This window comes from Tetrao urogallus (genome assembly GCF_951394365.1).
Source record: "Tetrao urogallus genome assembly, chromosome: 8".
Classification (NCBI taxonomy): domain Eukaryota; kingdom Metazoa; phylum Chordata; class Aves; order Galliformes; family Phasianidae; genus Tetrao; species Tetrao urogallus.
This window is the reverse complement of record NC_136821.1, coordinates 7,920,776-7,934,486: the sequence shown is the minus strand read 5'-3', so window position 1 is coordinate 7,934,486 and position 13,711 is coordinate 7,920,776.

Sequence of the window (13,711 nt, the reverse complement as noted above, 5' to 3'; positions counted from 1 at the left end):
TTAGGGTTTCTTCTTAAGCTGTTTACTTTTCTGAACTTTATCTTCCATTCGGTTATATAGAAGTCCTATGGTATGAGCTCTGCAGTGGTCATTGTTTGGGGAGGAAGAGTGGGAGTTAAAGTCTCTAGGTTATTTTCTTTGCATTCATAATGACTCAGAATTAGAGTTTCTCTGTGTCTCCCTTCAGTGATAGATAAACTCATAAGCCTTGGAGACTTGCACACAGTAAGCAGAAAAAAATAAGTTAAAATGGTTGCTTATTGAGGTAAAGAACAATGGAATAAAATATGTCCCCCAAAAGTGCATATGCACCACTGTTAGGCTCTAATCAACAATCATGGTCAGTTGGCTATGCTACATTAAGTTTCATATCAGCACAAGTTAGCCCTAACTGATTTTATTTATAGTGCTTTTTGGTAGCAGATCCCTAAAATGTACTGCTTTGAATTATCCACAGCTTGTATCTGAATCTTTTTCTGCAGTGTATTTGTCCAAAAAGTCTTGGAAGCTGCACGTGAGGTTTGTGAGAAAGATCTGAAGGGCTATTTATGAATTGACTTTCCACTTCGTCTTTTCCAATATGTGAATGAAACACAAAAGACCTACTGGATGCTCTTGTTTTTGTAACTGGAGAGGAAACATTTGTTGGCTCTCCCAAGGACCAGTAGTGTGGATTCTTATTAGTGCTTACCTAAAAATGAATGAATGTTCATTTTAGAGAAGTTCGGAGAGGTGTTACTTTCTCATGTTGTGGGAAGCTGCTGCTTTTCGAGTGCTGGGGTCTGGATGACCTCTGATAATTCTGAGCCTTTCTATACCTGCTTCTATGCTGTGATTCCTGTACTTTCTCCATTTGAGCCAATCTTTGTCTTTCTGTTAGGATTGCAATCAGCAGCATCACTGGTGCTGCAGGGCAAGGTGTAGAGAGGTGGTTCCAAGACGTCTGCCCTGACACATGTGACACTGCTCAGATATGCCCACTACTCAACTTATTTACTTGAAATTGGACAGTATTTTCATGTTTCTTCTGTTTATTAAGTCTATCTTGGTCAGAAAACTTTACAGGTAGAAGAAAGCTTTTGTGTTAGTGATAACCAGTAAGTTATAACCTGAAGTTTTTAAAATGTTTTGCCTGTCAGTTTAATAAACAGATTAAAGGACAGTTTTGAGTTAACTCAATATCTGAAAGAATTCACTCAACCCTGTAAAAAGTATGTGCATTTTGATGTGGATTAAAAAGGAAAAGAATAAATCGTATGAAGTTAGAGAATAATCACAAAATTAAACCTTAGAAAAACTGATGAGTTTTCCAGAATAAACAGTTGTTTCTTAAGAGCTTCAGGCTCTATAATAAACAGTAATGTTCTGAAATTGTGAATAACATAATTAACTGCCAAGGCTGATTTTAAAAAGTGCTTGTATAAACCGTCTTAAAAAACAACAACAACAACAAAAAAACCCAACCTCACTCTCTTGTGATTCAGCTAAATTGACAATAAAGTAGATTGATTCTTTTATTGAACTGAGTTCTAGTGTTTCACTGATATAAAATGTAATTTTGAGACAATTGAGTGCATTCAGATAAGTGGTATTTCTGGAAACAAGATGTGCTTTTCTTCTGTTGCTGCCCAGAACTGTGGCGCTGAGGGACGTGGTTTGAGGGAATGTTGGGCATGGATTGACTTATAGACTGAATGATCTTAGTGGTCTTTTCCAACCTTTATAATTCTATCTCATAGCAGTGCTCAAAGGACTTGTTGCTGTCTCTGATTCTTGGGCTAAGAATGTAACTTGGAGGAGCAGAAGAGCATTTCAGTTTCTGGTGGTCCACTGCGCACTGTCTTGTGGTCGCTTTGTCTGATTGCGATGTGTGTTTTTAAGTTGATTCAGTTTTTTGGATGGAATTTAAGAGGGAGAGAAAAACCACCTGTTGCTTTGTGTTTTGGTTAAGAAAGGTTTTTCACTTTTTTCTGTGCTTAGATCTCCAATTCCTGGGAGCAGTGCTATTTGTGGAAATGAGCCAGTTACATACATTTTGTACAAGACAGCCTGCAATCAGTACTATTCTTCTCTTTCCTATGCATCTGGTAGTTAGCCCAACCACCATTCAGCAATATTGCCCAGCTTTTATGCTCTATTACTGGTGTGTTACCTGTATATTTAGTCTTCAATGACTTGCATAAAAGCATTTTGTATCCCGCCTCATTTTGCTCTCATTTACATCTTATGATCATAATGGCATAGCATCTCACAGTTGTCATTTTATTTAAATGTTTTGAAGCATCATTCAAATGGCTTTATTATTGGAGTACTGGGGCATAATATTTCCCACTCCTACAGCAAACAGACATGTGAAAGGGATGAAGTTTCTCAGCAAAACCTTGGGCTGCTGTTGTGCTCAAGAGACATTTGGCATGTTTGAGGATTTATCTTCCTGCCTGGTCTGTTAGCCTTCAAAATAGCTGATACAAATGTGTTACAATCTTGAATTTCTTTCTCCTGCATGAAGTGGCAGGATCTTAATCTAGCTGATCAGTTGCCCTCAGGGAGAAAGAAGGCAAGCACTGGAATTTTATCTGCATTGGTTTAAAGGAAGGAACCGTAACTTGGATAACTGACTATTTAATTAACTAAACCTGAGAAACCTTTGGGTTTATTACTTTTAGTTTTAGAGGCAGAATAAGTCTCCAGACTCTCACCCAGTTTCAAAACCTTTTCTGTAATAGTTTTAGGGGAAAAAAAAAAAAATCAAAATTTAGGAATCACTTCAAGAAAATGATAATATTTTCTTAACGCTCTGAACAACAAAGTGTGTTTCTTGGTATAGATGTGCACAATGTCCCTAGCTTTCACATGACTCAAACTGAACAATAGTGCCATTGAAGAAAAGGCCACGCAATATTGCCAAGCATGTTGGTCTCTGATGTTATGATCTTGGGTTCCTGGATTTGGGAAAGTTCTAGCTAATATTTCTAGCATTCTCTTTGAAATAAAGAACAAACCAGAAGAAAAGGTGAAGTGGCTGCCACAAAGCTAAATCTTATTTTTAAGATATTTTCTTTATTTTAACGCAGTTTCCATCAACCAAACTTCTTTTAAAATAGAATTTGGTACTTTTTTGCATTATTTGCATTTATTATTTCCATGAATATCATAGTATGCTATGCTTTGCAAGTAGATCTTCTGGAATTCATTTCATCCATTGGTTAGGGTTTACCCGCCGTGTGCTGGTGACATGCACACATTTTTAGAATCTCTACTGATGTTGGTACTTTTTTTTGTTTTTGTCTTGTTTATGACTATTTAAACTAACTCTTCATCTTTTTTGTTATGTCCTTCAAGGTAATGATAAATAATAGCTTTATTGATCATTCCTGATTCTTTGTTAATACTGCCTATTTTAAGGCAATATTTTGGCTAATTATCTGTGAATACTCATGTGAGAAATGAATTGCTGTATAATATAGCTTGACTGTGGTATGGTATCTATTTTATATATATCTTTTTCCTGGTGGAATAACTTGCATTTTTCATCTTGCAGTGAAAAATCAAGCTCAGTAAAATATGTTGTTGTGCACAGAAAACTAGAAGGCAATTCTGTGAATAAATTTAATTTCAATGTCTTGTTAAAGTTTGAGAAGATAATACTTATTGTGAAATACAATTGATATTGGATGTTACATATTTAATATACTGAGAGGTATGGAGCAGATCCTATTACTTCAAGATACATAATGAGTCTTTGACAATGAAGTTTAAGAGCAACTGTGGACAGTGAACCCTATCAGAGTAAAGGCTGAACCTACTGACAACCAAGTGAGCTTTTGTTCAAACTTTTATTTGCATAAATACTAAGAAATCCAAGACAACTAAACCAAACACTGAGCAGGGCAACACTTTGCAGAGGCTAAGCATGTAGGAGCTTTAAGCTGTTGAACTGTCAGTTTACAGGTTGCTGTGTTCTCATTTCCTATTGTAGAAATAAGTTTGTTTGTTTGAATCCTTTTGCTGTTTGAGCATCCAGCTGTGCCCAATGTATTTGATATATAATCCTTGTGAAGTTCAAAGTCCACGAGGAGTAAGTAACTTAGTGCAGGTATTAGGTCTTTTAGGTGCTGGAGATTAGAATTTAAATTCCTTCTCTGAAGTTTTAGCCCCACATAAATCTGTGCACTTGAATCATGCTTTTTAAGTTTATGCTCCTTTCCATACTTCATTTCACAACTCTTATGATTTTGTTTTTATTACTTTACTAGAAAGGTATGTGTCTCAGACAGAACAGTTCAGCATTACACCATCATCTTTGTTTGAAGCACTTGCCTCTACAAAACAGAGTAGAAGACATTTTAAAGAACTCATAAAATATAAAGCTTTTCTGTTTCACTCAAGTTTTCATGATACCAGTCAAGTATATACTATCAGGTCCAGAAACATCTTAAAGATCATATTTTACTAGTGATGTTATACTGAATTCTCTTCAACCTCCCCTCAAGTTCTAGAATTTTGGTTCAGATGAATGTTTAATTGCAGGAAATACATCAGTTCTTTGTTGGATTCAGAGTTTTTGCTTCCTCTTATAAAAACTCTATCATTACCTGTAATGTTAAAGTTAGATCAGGATATGAGCTATTCAAGCTAAAACTCTCTCATGCCACTGAAGCCGAAAGCAGGAAAAAAGGGGTGAAAAGAAGAAAAAAATATAACAAAGATGAAAAAGAAGAACTGAGAAAAATTCTCTTTATTTCAAAGAGAACCTGAAATTTCACATGAAAGTTTCATGTGGCTTCTTTTGATTATAGCATCATGGCCCACTGTTTAAAATGCATCCTTTGACTGAGAATTTGCACTTTAAAAATAACCACTCAGAACCAAGTTGGATAGCAGAGAGCTCGTGAGAATGGGTAGGCTTCAAAGAGTCTTTCCAGGATAAGAAAAAGATAATCACTGGTACTTGTTAAAGCAATGGCTGAGTTCAGGCTTTGGAGACCAAGGCAGTGACTGTTCACCTGGACAGCATCTCCTTCCTACAAGCCATGGGGTAGAAGGAAGGGTGCTGACAGATTATAAAGGTAAAGCTCCTTCCCTAAGCAGAAACTAATTACAACCTGAAGTCACCAGACTAAAAGTCTGACTCAAAAACATGAGAATAACTAGGGACCAGTTCTTCTTTTTTTCTCCTCTGAAGTGGGTATATTCCTTAATTCTAGCCATGAGAACCAACTTATATTAAAACGAATAGTAGCCTTTCTAAAAAGAGCTGGTAAACAGTAGAGCAACATATAGCAGCTATTATGTACCTTGCTTCAGGTCCTTCTGGAATCTAAAGCAGTAAAAATAGAAACAGCAACGTGATAAACATTGGCCCAATGAGCATGCCCTGGTTTTATCATTATAAAATTGCTTTCTTACCACTGGCAGAATTTGGCTCCTTATCTAGGCCAGAGGGATGGAAGCAAACAAAGTCTTTTGTAATTTGTTTGTTTTTCTTTTTCTTTCTTTTTTTTTTTTTTTTTTTTTTTCTATTTCTGAACATTAGCCAAGGAACAGCTAGGAATGGAATAGTTTTATTTCTTCTAAAAATCTGATGCTGTAATGCAATTGCACATCCAGAAAGAAAAAAGTTAACATTTAAAATAGAAAGCCAAACTGCTTCGCTTCCTCTTTATACTGAAGATCCAAATACTAGCTAACACCAGCAGATGTCTGAGACGTGCCAAAAAGCTGTAACAATTTGGAAAAAAAATATCTAGGCAATGCATGCAGAGGAACTCATCCATCGTTTTACTCTGTTAAGTTGACTTTGCTTGGGTATGCTCATCTAAACAAAGATGACAGAAACAAAAAGAAATGCTTAAGTAGTGCAAAGTATATAGCAATTTTTCAGATACATCATTTTGTTTGTATATAGCCACTTCACAAACAATAAACTTTACAGCCACAAAACTTTACAGACAATACAGCTGCTTTACAAACACTGCTGTTCTTATGCAGATGAAGCAATTTTAACATAAGGTGTTTCAGCAATTTATTGTTCTTGTGGTTAAGAATTAATTTTATTAATGGAAAATATCCTCCATGCTAGACTTCATCTATTGATTTTTGTTTGGGTAGCATAGTGGCACATTGCTAAATGTTCAGGAGGGCTGATGGCAACAAGAAGAAAGACAGTCTCTCTTAGGAAAATTCAATTATCTTGACACTGAAACTGCATCTTATTTTAGAAATTAGCCTACATTCAAAAAAAGAAATAACAGCTAAAGCTGAAACTCCTGTCACGTGTTATTTGAGAACATGAAATTTAAGTGCAGGAAAGAACGATTGTATCTAAAGCCAAGAGCCCTGATGTAATGATAAGTGTTTTGACAGAAAAATAGGTGAAAATGAAAAAAAGCAGCAATCATAAGTTGGATCTCTGGAAAGGAGCAATTCTCACCAAAATAGAAATACAGGTGAAGTTCACATGAAACCTGAAGATGTATGGTGCTCTGTCTTCTGTATGACAAAGTCAGAGATCAGTAGAAAAAACACCAGTAAAAAGATCCTGGGCCAGTAGCATGTTTGACAGCTTTTCATGCTCTTGATCTTTCCAGTGTGGAAAGGTATGAGAGCTTTCAGTAAGCAGCTTCATCTCCTCTTGGCCAAGAGAAGATCCTTTCATCTTTTCCTCAGGGGATTTCTGACTGAGTTGTTATGGAGAATGATCTCTGTTCTTCACTTGTGTGATTCTGATGTATGTGAAAATTTAGTCTGATGTTTACAAATGTATAGCAGACAGACAACATAGTATACTATGGTATAAGTGTGTCCGTATATCTTGTTAATTAATATATCACATACAAATTTACTATGTTATATATGTATAAATATCCTCTGTATGTGGAAAGTTGTATTGACAATCTAATGTAGGTAGCCATTTTAATACAGTAATAGGCTAACCCAGAGACATCTTAAAATAACAGCCTCTTATTTGAACTACAGTAAGCAACTACCTGTTTTTTCTTCCAACACTATGATAATATAAAGTCTGATCAGTGCCAGGGCTGAGTTACCACTCAATTTGGATATTTTGTATTGAGGGATACGGTTTAGTGAGAACTATTGGTGATAGGTGAATGGTTGGACTGCGTGACCTTGTAGGTCTTTTCCAACCTTGGTGTTTCTGTGATTCTCACTTGCCAAAGTGAGATCCTATTTAATCTTCTGTCTGGGTGGTATTTAATCCTTTTGCTTCATTTCCAGTTGATGTATGACTTTGAAAAGCTTCAAAAATGAAAGGATAATCTAAAAATAAATCTGATCACCTTCAACATCAGATTTATTTTTAAATGTATGTAAAATCTATGTAAAAATAGATCTGATCAATGCAGAAAAGGAAAAAAGAAAAAGAGAAAAGAACTCTGGTTCTTTTTTTTAAATTTTATAAAAGTACCAGAACTCTTGCTAAATAAATCTGATGTATAGATCTAGGTGACTGCTAGGATGGCAATGAGTGCCTATGCTTAGTGATCAAAGGATAGACCTAGAAGTCCTGTGGATGAAGGAAAAATACAGTATTTATATTATGTACATGTAGGACATAGCTGGACATAGCTGGATGATGAAAATCTTTTCCATATCCGCTTGCTGACATGCTGTTTTTCTTAGATAGCAGTGAAAACAGGAATTCTTTGTGTGTATTGAGTGTATATTGAGTACATATATTCTATCAACAGTAAGAGTTTTCTTTGAACATAATAGCTGGTATATGAGATGTCTGGGCTACTTCTAGTTGTACCTTACAGCTACAACATATTCCAGTGCTCTGCTGAATAGCCTCCACGGTCCTGCAGTACTTGGGCTGGAAAAACCTCTGTCAAGGGGTTGTTTAGAGACTGGGGAAAGGGGAAAGCACATCACCTCAGTAGTAGGTGGTCCTGTGTTGTAGGATGAAGGCTGAGTCTGCTTGAGTCTACTATTGTCATTCAGTGTCACATCTGCCCTTTCTGTGAAGGCATTCAAGAAATATGTAAATGTGTTATGGAGGGAAGTGGTTTAGTGGGCATGGTGGTGATGAGCTGATGGTTGGACTAGGTGACCTTAGTGGTCTCTAACCTTAATGATTCTATGTTTCTATTTGCAAGCTTTTCACTTTTTGCCTGCAAGTGTTAAAAGCCCACTTTTGGAAGCCTCTGTCAGACTGAAAGTCCTTCCTGCGATTTTTCTTTGATCTTGATGCAGGAGCATGAAGAAGTGAAGACTTCCCCTTGGGGCTGGCTAGAATGAGGCTGTGAAAGTTTGATTGGGGTTGCATGGAAGTATAAAGACTGCAAACATTTCTGTTTCAGGTTTCTCCTCAAACTAAATGGATCTGAAACAAAGAAAGCTGTCTAGACTGACCCATCCTACATTGATATTGAAAAGGCCTTTTCTGTTTTTTTGTTGTTGTTGCTGTTGTTGTTTTTTTCCAGGAATACATTAACTATAAATTAAATTGATTTCTGCATTTTTTCTTCTGTGCATATCAGTAACAAGATACAGAGGATGAAGTGTCTGACATTTGTGGTCAGGCATTTTTATAGGTCAAAACAGGGTATAGGAAAATTGAGATAAACATATCTTGTTTGAGAAGGGAGCTTTTCTAGCAATGTCAGAGTACATGTTTGAAAGAGTGGTCTGGCACTGAATGGGACTGCCCAGGGATTGATGGAATCACCATCCCTGGAGGTGTTCAAGAAATGTTTATATGTTGTAGTAAGGGATGTGTGTCATGGTTTTATCGTTTTTGGTTTTCGGTATTCTACATCATAACATCATGTGGGGCTCTGGAAGTTTAACTGTTAATGCTCAAATCCTGGATACCTGCCTAGAAGAGAAGGAGAACTACATTCCCTAGGGGACTTTGCAGTCAGGGAGAGGAGATTTAACTCCTGGCAAGGTCACCTGATGCGCTCTTTTTTGCCTGCTCTTCATCGTGGGTGCTGCTCCCGTCCCCCCTCTGCTGCTCAACTGGACTGCGCATCTCACCTCAGCGTTGTGGTGAGGCCTATCCACCTTTCAGACATTCTCTCATTGTATTTGATTTATTAGCTTCAATTCTGATCATATTGTATTATAGTGTGTTCTCTTGCATTCCGATAATATACTTAGTAAATTAGTTTGTTTCTCCTCAGATCGGTGCCGCTGTTTTTAATTATTTTGGGGTCCCCTGTTTCCTTTTTTTCTGGAGGCGCGGATCTGCGGATCCCTCTGCCCTGCTGATCACGGAACCGGGCTGAACCAGCCCGTAAACTGTTGACATTCTTGGTGAAGAATGCAGGCATAGGCTGTTAGCATTTTAGAACAAATCTCTCTCTGACCTCAGAGAGCTTCGTTGGGAAAGTTTATCTTTTTCACTGGTGCTCACTGAAAACTTGACCTTGAAAATCTAGGCGGACTGCCAGTGTTCTGGGATATTTGTAAACTTTGAGAACTACTATCTTGCTCCCCTAAAGAGAGAAAAAAAAAAAAAAAAGAAAAAGATTCTGCTTTCTCTTTTAAACCTGTTTGCAGAGGGAGCTGCTAAAATCACAAAACCATGTCAATATGGCTTAGTGGAGAAATATTGATGATAGGTAAATGGTTGGATTAGGTGATCTTGGAGGTCTTTTCCAAACTTGGTGATTCTGTGATACTATGGATACAGTGAAATCTGGATTCACATTGAATCTGTGTGTTATGTTTCTGTTCATCGTCATCTACAGTCAGATTATGAAAGGAGAATTTTCGGGGATGTAGTATTACAATTAAAAATGATTTGTGGACAGAGAGCCTTCAGAGTGCTATCCTTGTGCCATTTTAGAGTCAAAGGTCTTGCCACCAACAAACAGCAGAATGCTACTAGCATATTAATGACAGAGAAGTATCTTAAGTGTGAATGTATCACATGGATGTCTTCACTCCCCCACAAAAGACCAGAATCACTAATATGGAATAGAAAACATGATATCCTTAGTGTAATTTCAGAAAATACACCTAGCAGTGGTTTCTATCTCATTCTTTTAACCTACTGAAAAGATGGGAATAACCTAGTGTATTTGATGTACCTGAATAATGATCATACGATATTTAGAAAAAGGCATATTGATTTTTATTATATGCTTTGGCTACTTATTACTTAACATCTGTTTGGTAATGGTTTGGATGCTGTTTGCTTATTTTTCTGCATATCTGTATTAGGTCCTTGCAATGCTCTTGTTCATGGATACATAATATGCTCTTTATTGCAAGACCCTGACAAGCTATTGGTAGGTGACAGAAAAGTGTACTGTCTTTGTCACTGAATCTGTTAGTAGATGCACATTTGCCAGCACCAGTTTTTGGAGGAAATGTTCTCTGCTGGGTGACGGAAAGGAGAGGAGAGAAATGCAGTAATGTTAGTGCCTGTCTCAATTAATCTTGGTGACAACAAGGGGTAATTAACAAAATTAGCCATGTCTTATGCATTTTTATGTAAGTACATAGAATATTAGTTACAGAGAAAATAGCTCTTGCATTTGTATTGAGGGAAAAGGACTGTGCAGCTTTCACCAAAGCTTGGGGGAAATGAGAGAGGAATTGTTTTTGAACATTGGCTCAGCCTTAATATTTCTAGCTATTATATTCAGAAACTTTAGTTATTAGACTTGGGATCAACTTCAAGTTCCCCTCCTTTGGCTTTGTTTTGCCCCTTTGGATTCTGTTTCTCATAAGATATTGAATCTATCTCTGCACTCAATTGTTTTTGTTTTTTTTTTTTTAGTCCTTAACAGGATATAGATTCTCAGCTGTAAATAACTGTTCAGAAGGGTTGGACCTTGAAGACTGTTTTAGTTCTCTATTTTTCTTTGCTTCTATTTTTTCTTTTGATTGCTATTAGAAGGAAACAGATTTGTCTTTAATACATGATTAGTTAATTTTCTCATCCTGTTTCAGTCAACCAGACACAGAATAGGATAAACATTGTCCCCAAAATCTAACTGAAAAGGGTAGAAAGGAGTTCTCCTTCCATTGTCTCCTATTACATTGCTACCATGTAGGAGAAAAACATTTGAAGGTACCAGTGAGTGCAGAACATCAGGAGATCATAGGCATTTTGAAGTCTCATTGTCAAATACTGCCTATAGGTGTTAGCTGCTCTTCAGTGGTTTGTGTTTTAGAAAGCTATTGATAGAAGCATCATATGAAATAGTTGCTGGTGACTGATGAATTAATATTTCCTCCCTGATTTACGGTACTTGGTGACAATTAGATGGCCACATAGGGAAAACAGTCTGCTTCCCACATTTTGGTCACCTTCTTTTCTCTCCAACTGCAGACATCACACAACCCCCTCAAGTGCCTGCATTGATTTTACTGTCCTCACCCATGAAATTCAGGCTTCTCATTATCTCCGACAGTGCCATATTTTGGAGCATGGTATGCATTCTGCTTCATTTACAATGTATTATAGAGAGGAATGGGGTGTCTTTTCAGAGGTCAGCAGGCACATACTCATCTCCTTGGAAGCTGTGTCTGATGAATTTATGTAATCTGGTACAGTCAATATGTGTGTGAACAGTCAGGAGAATAACACTAGCAATTTGTGTGAAATGATTGTTTTTCACAGTAATAATCTGTTGCTTTGGTGATAGTCCATTGAATTCTGGACAAGCTGCTTGACTTCTACTATTCAGCACAGATTATGGAGCAGAGGAGAAATAGAATTTTGTACAAAGTCAGTATTTTTTTCTCCTTCTGCTAATCCTTAAACCAAGTGGTTGAGATTTAGATTTAAGTTTTTTTATGATGGTTTGTTAGGGTTGGACAGGGAGAGAAATGAAAGTAAGCTGTTCTGAAGCTCTTCAGAGATTCAAGCTATCTGAACCTCATTGATGTAGCAGAATGGAGCCAGAATAAGCTCACTTCTATTAAAGGAGAAGCCCCTGCTGATGCACTGCTGCACTGTTAATTGACCCAGCAGGGGACAGTGGGGAGACTGTGGGCATCTTGTTCACAGTAGTCTTGTTTTCCTTTGATAGAAGGCAACACTCACCAGCAGAAAATTAAAAAGTGAATAGTTCATTAAACACAGATTAAATGCTGAGTTAATTACACTGGTTGAGAGTTTTGTGCAATTATTCTCCTCTACTGGTAAAGACACTGTTTCTATATCTTAAAGCATGAGTTGTCATCTTTCCATCTGCACCTCCCAAGGTTTGAAGAATAGAACCCCCACGTCAGATCTCAGGTCACACAGTGATCAGCAGCTGTATTTGCACCATCGCATTACGTGAAAATAAGACTATTCAGCAAGTGAGAGGCACCTTCTTGAGACTGTGTGAAGTCACTGCACAGAGCATGAACAGACTGCTGGCTGAGAAAGGGCCTAATGATAACTGCTGCAGCTGAGACTCCTGGCTATTCAAATAAGAGAACAGCTATTTTCTCCTGATTATTCTCATCACCTTCCTTTTCAGGAGAGTTTGCTGCAAAAAGATGATGGTGACAGGGCAAGGTTCAGATCCTCTTCTTCCTTTTCAGACACAAGAGCTTTGCAAAAATCACAGGTTCAGAGGTTTAGAAATCTGAGATTTTTTTTCATTTTTATGTATACATGCATACACATGCTTCAGAGTGAATACAGAACTGCAGCTGGAAGTGGTATGAGATAAAATGAGAAATCGATCAGGGACAAGGTGATGGTAATAAATGGAATCCTTTCTTCAGGGTCTTCCCCAGCTGATACTGCTTTGCTTTAGACAGCATCAACCTTCTCCACACTCAACATACTGGGAGACAAAGCCTGAAAAGCATGAGATTGAATAGAGAGGGAACTAATTTGAGCTGAGTACTGAGTAAGCATGGGCAAAATCTGTGTGTCCTATCTCCTGCAATTCCATGAAAATGTCCAAAACAATGCAGGCTGATCTGTGCAAAGGATGAAGATCATAGAAATCATTAAGGTTGGAAAAGATGTCTGAGATAACCCAGTCCAATGATCAACTTGTCACCACTGTGCCTACCAGCCATGTCCCTCAGTGCCACATCTCCACAATTCTTGAGCACCTCTAGGGGACAGTGTCTCCACCACCTCTTTGGGCAGCCTGTGCCACTGCATCACCACTCATTCTGAGCAGAAATAGTTCCTAATACCCAACCTGAAGATTTAGTCTTGAAGAATTTTGTGGTTTTGCTAACACGTCTTTCTTTAAATAGAGAAATGAAAACTCTAAAATGCTTTGGAAAAGATTTATTTTATTTGGCTTTTGCTAAAGGAAGACAGGCTCCATTTTTGAGTGTGTAATTGTAGCAGACAGAATCAAGAAGCAATTCAACATAAATTTTTTACACTACATCTCTCCCTGCAAAATGAATAAATGCATATACACAAGTAAAAGATACAGGTTAAATTTGGGAATATAAGAAGCAGTACAAGAATGGATTTAAGAGACTATTTTTACCTAATAATCTAATGTAGCTGAGACAGATGAAGCAATATCATATATTTCTAATATCAACATATTTTGTAAGGTGCTGAAACACAGAAGTGATTTCAGGAGCTGGAAAAATGTAGTGTTGTGGAAGACTTGACTCAAATCTGTTTAGCATCTCCAGAAGGAGGAAGATGATTTGATAGCCATTTATAAGTATTTTCATGTGGAGAAAATATTAGATAACAAAGAACCTTTAATCTCACCGTGAAAAGGAAGATGATCTAGCAAAATTTATATGACAA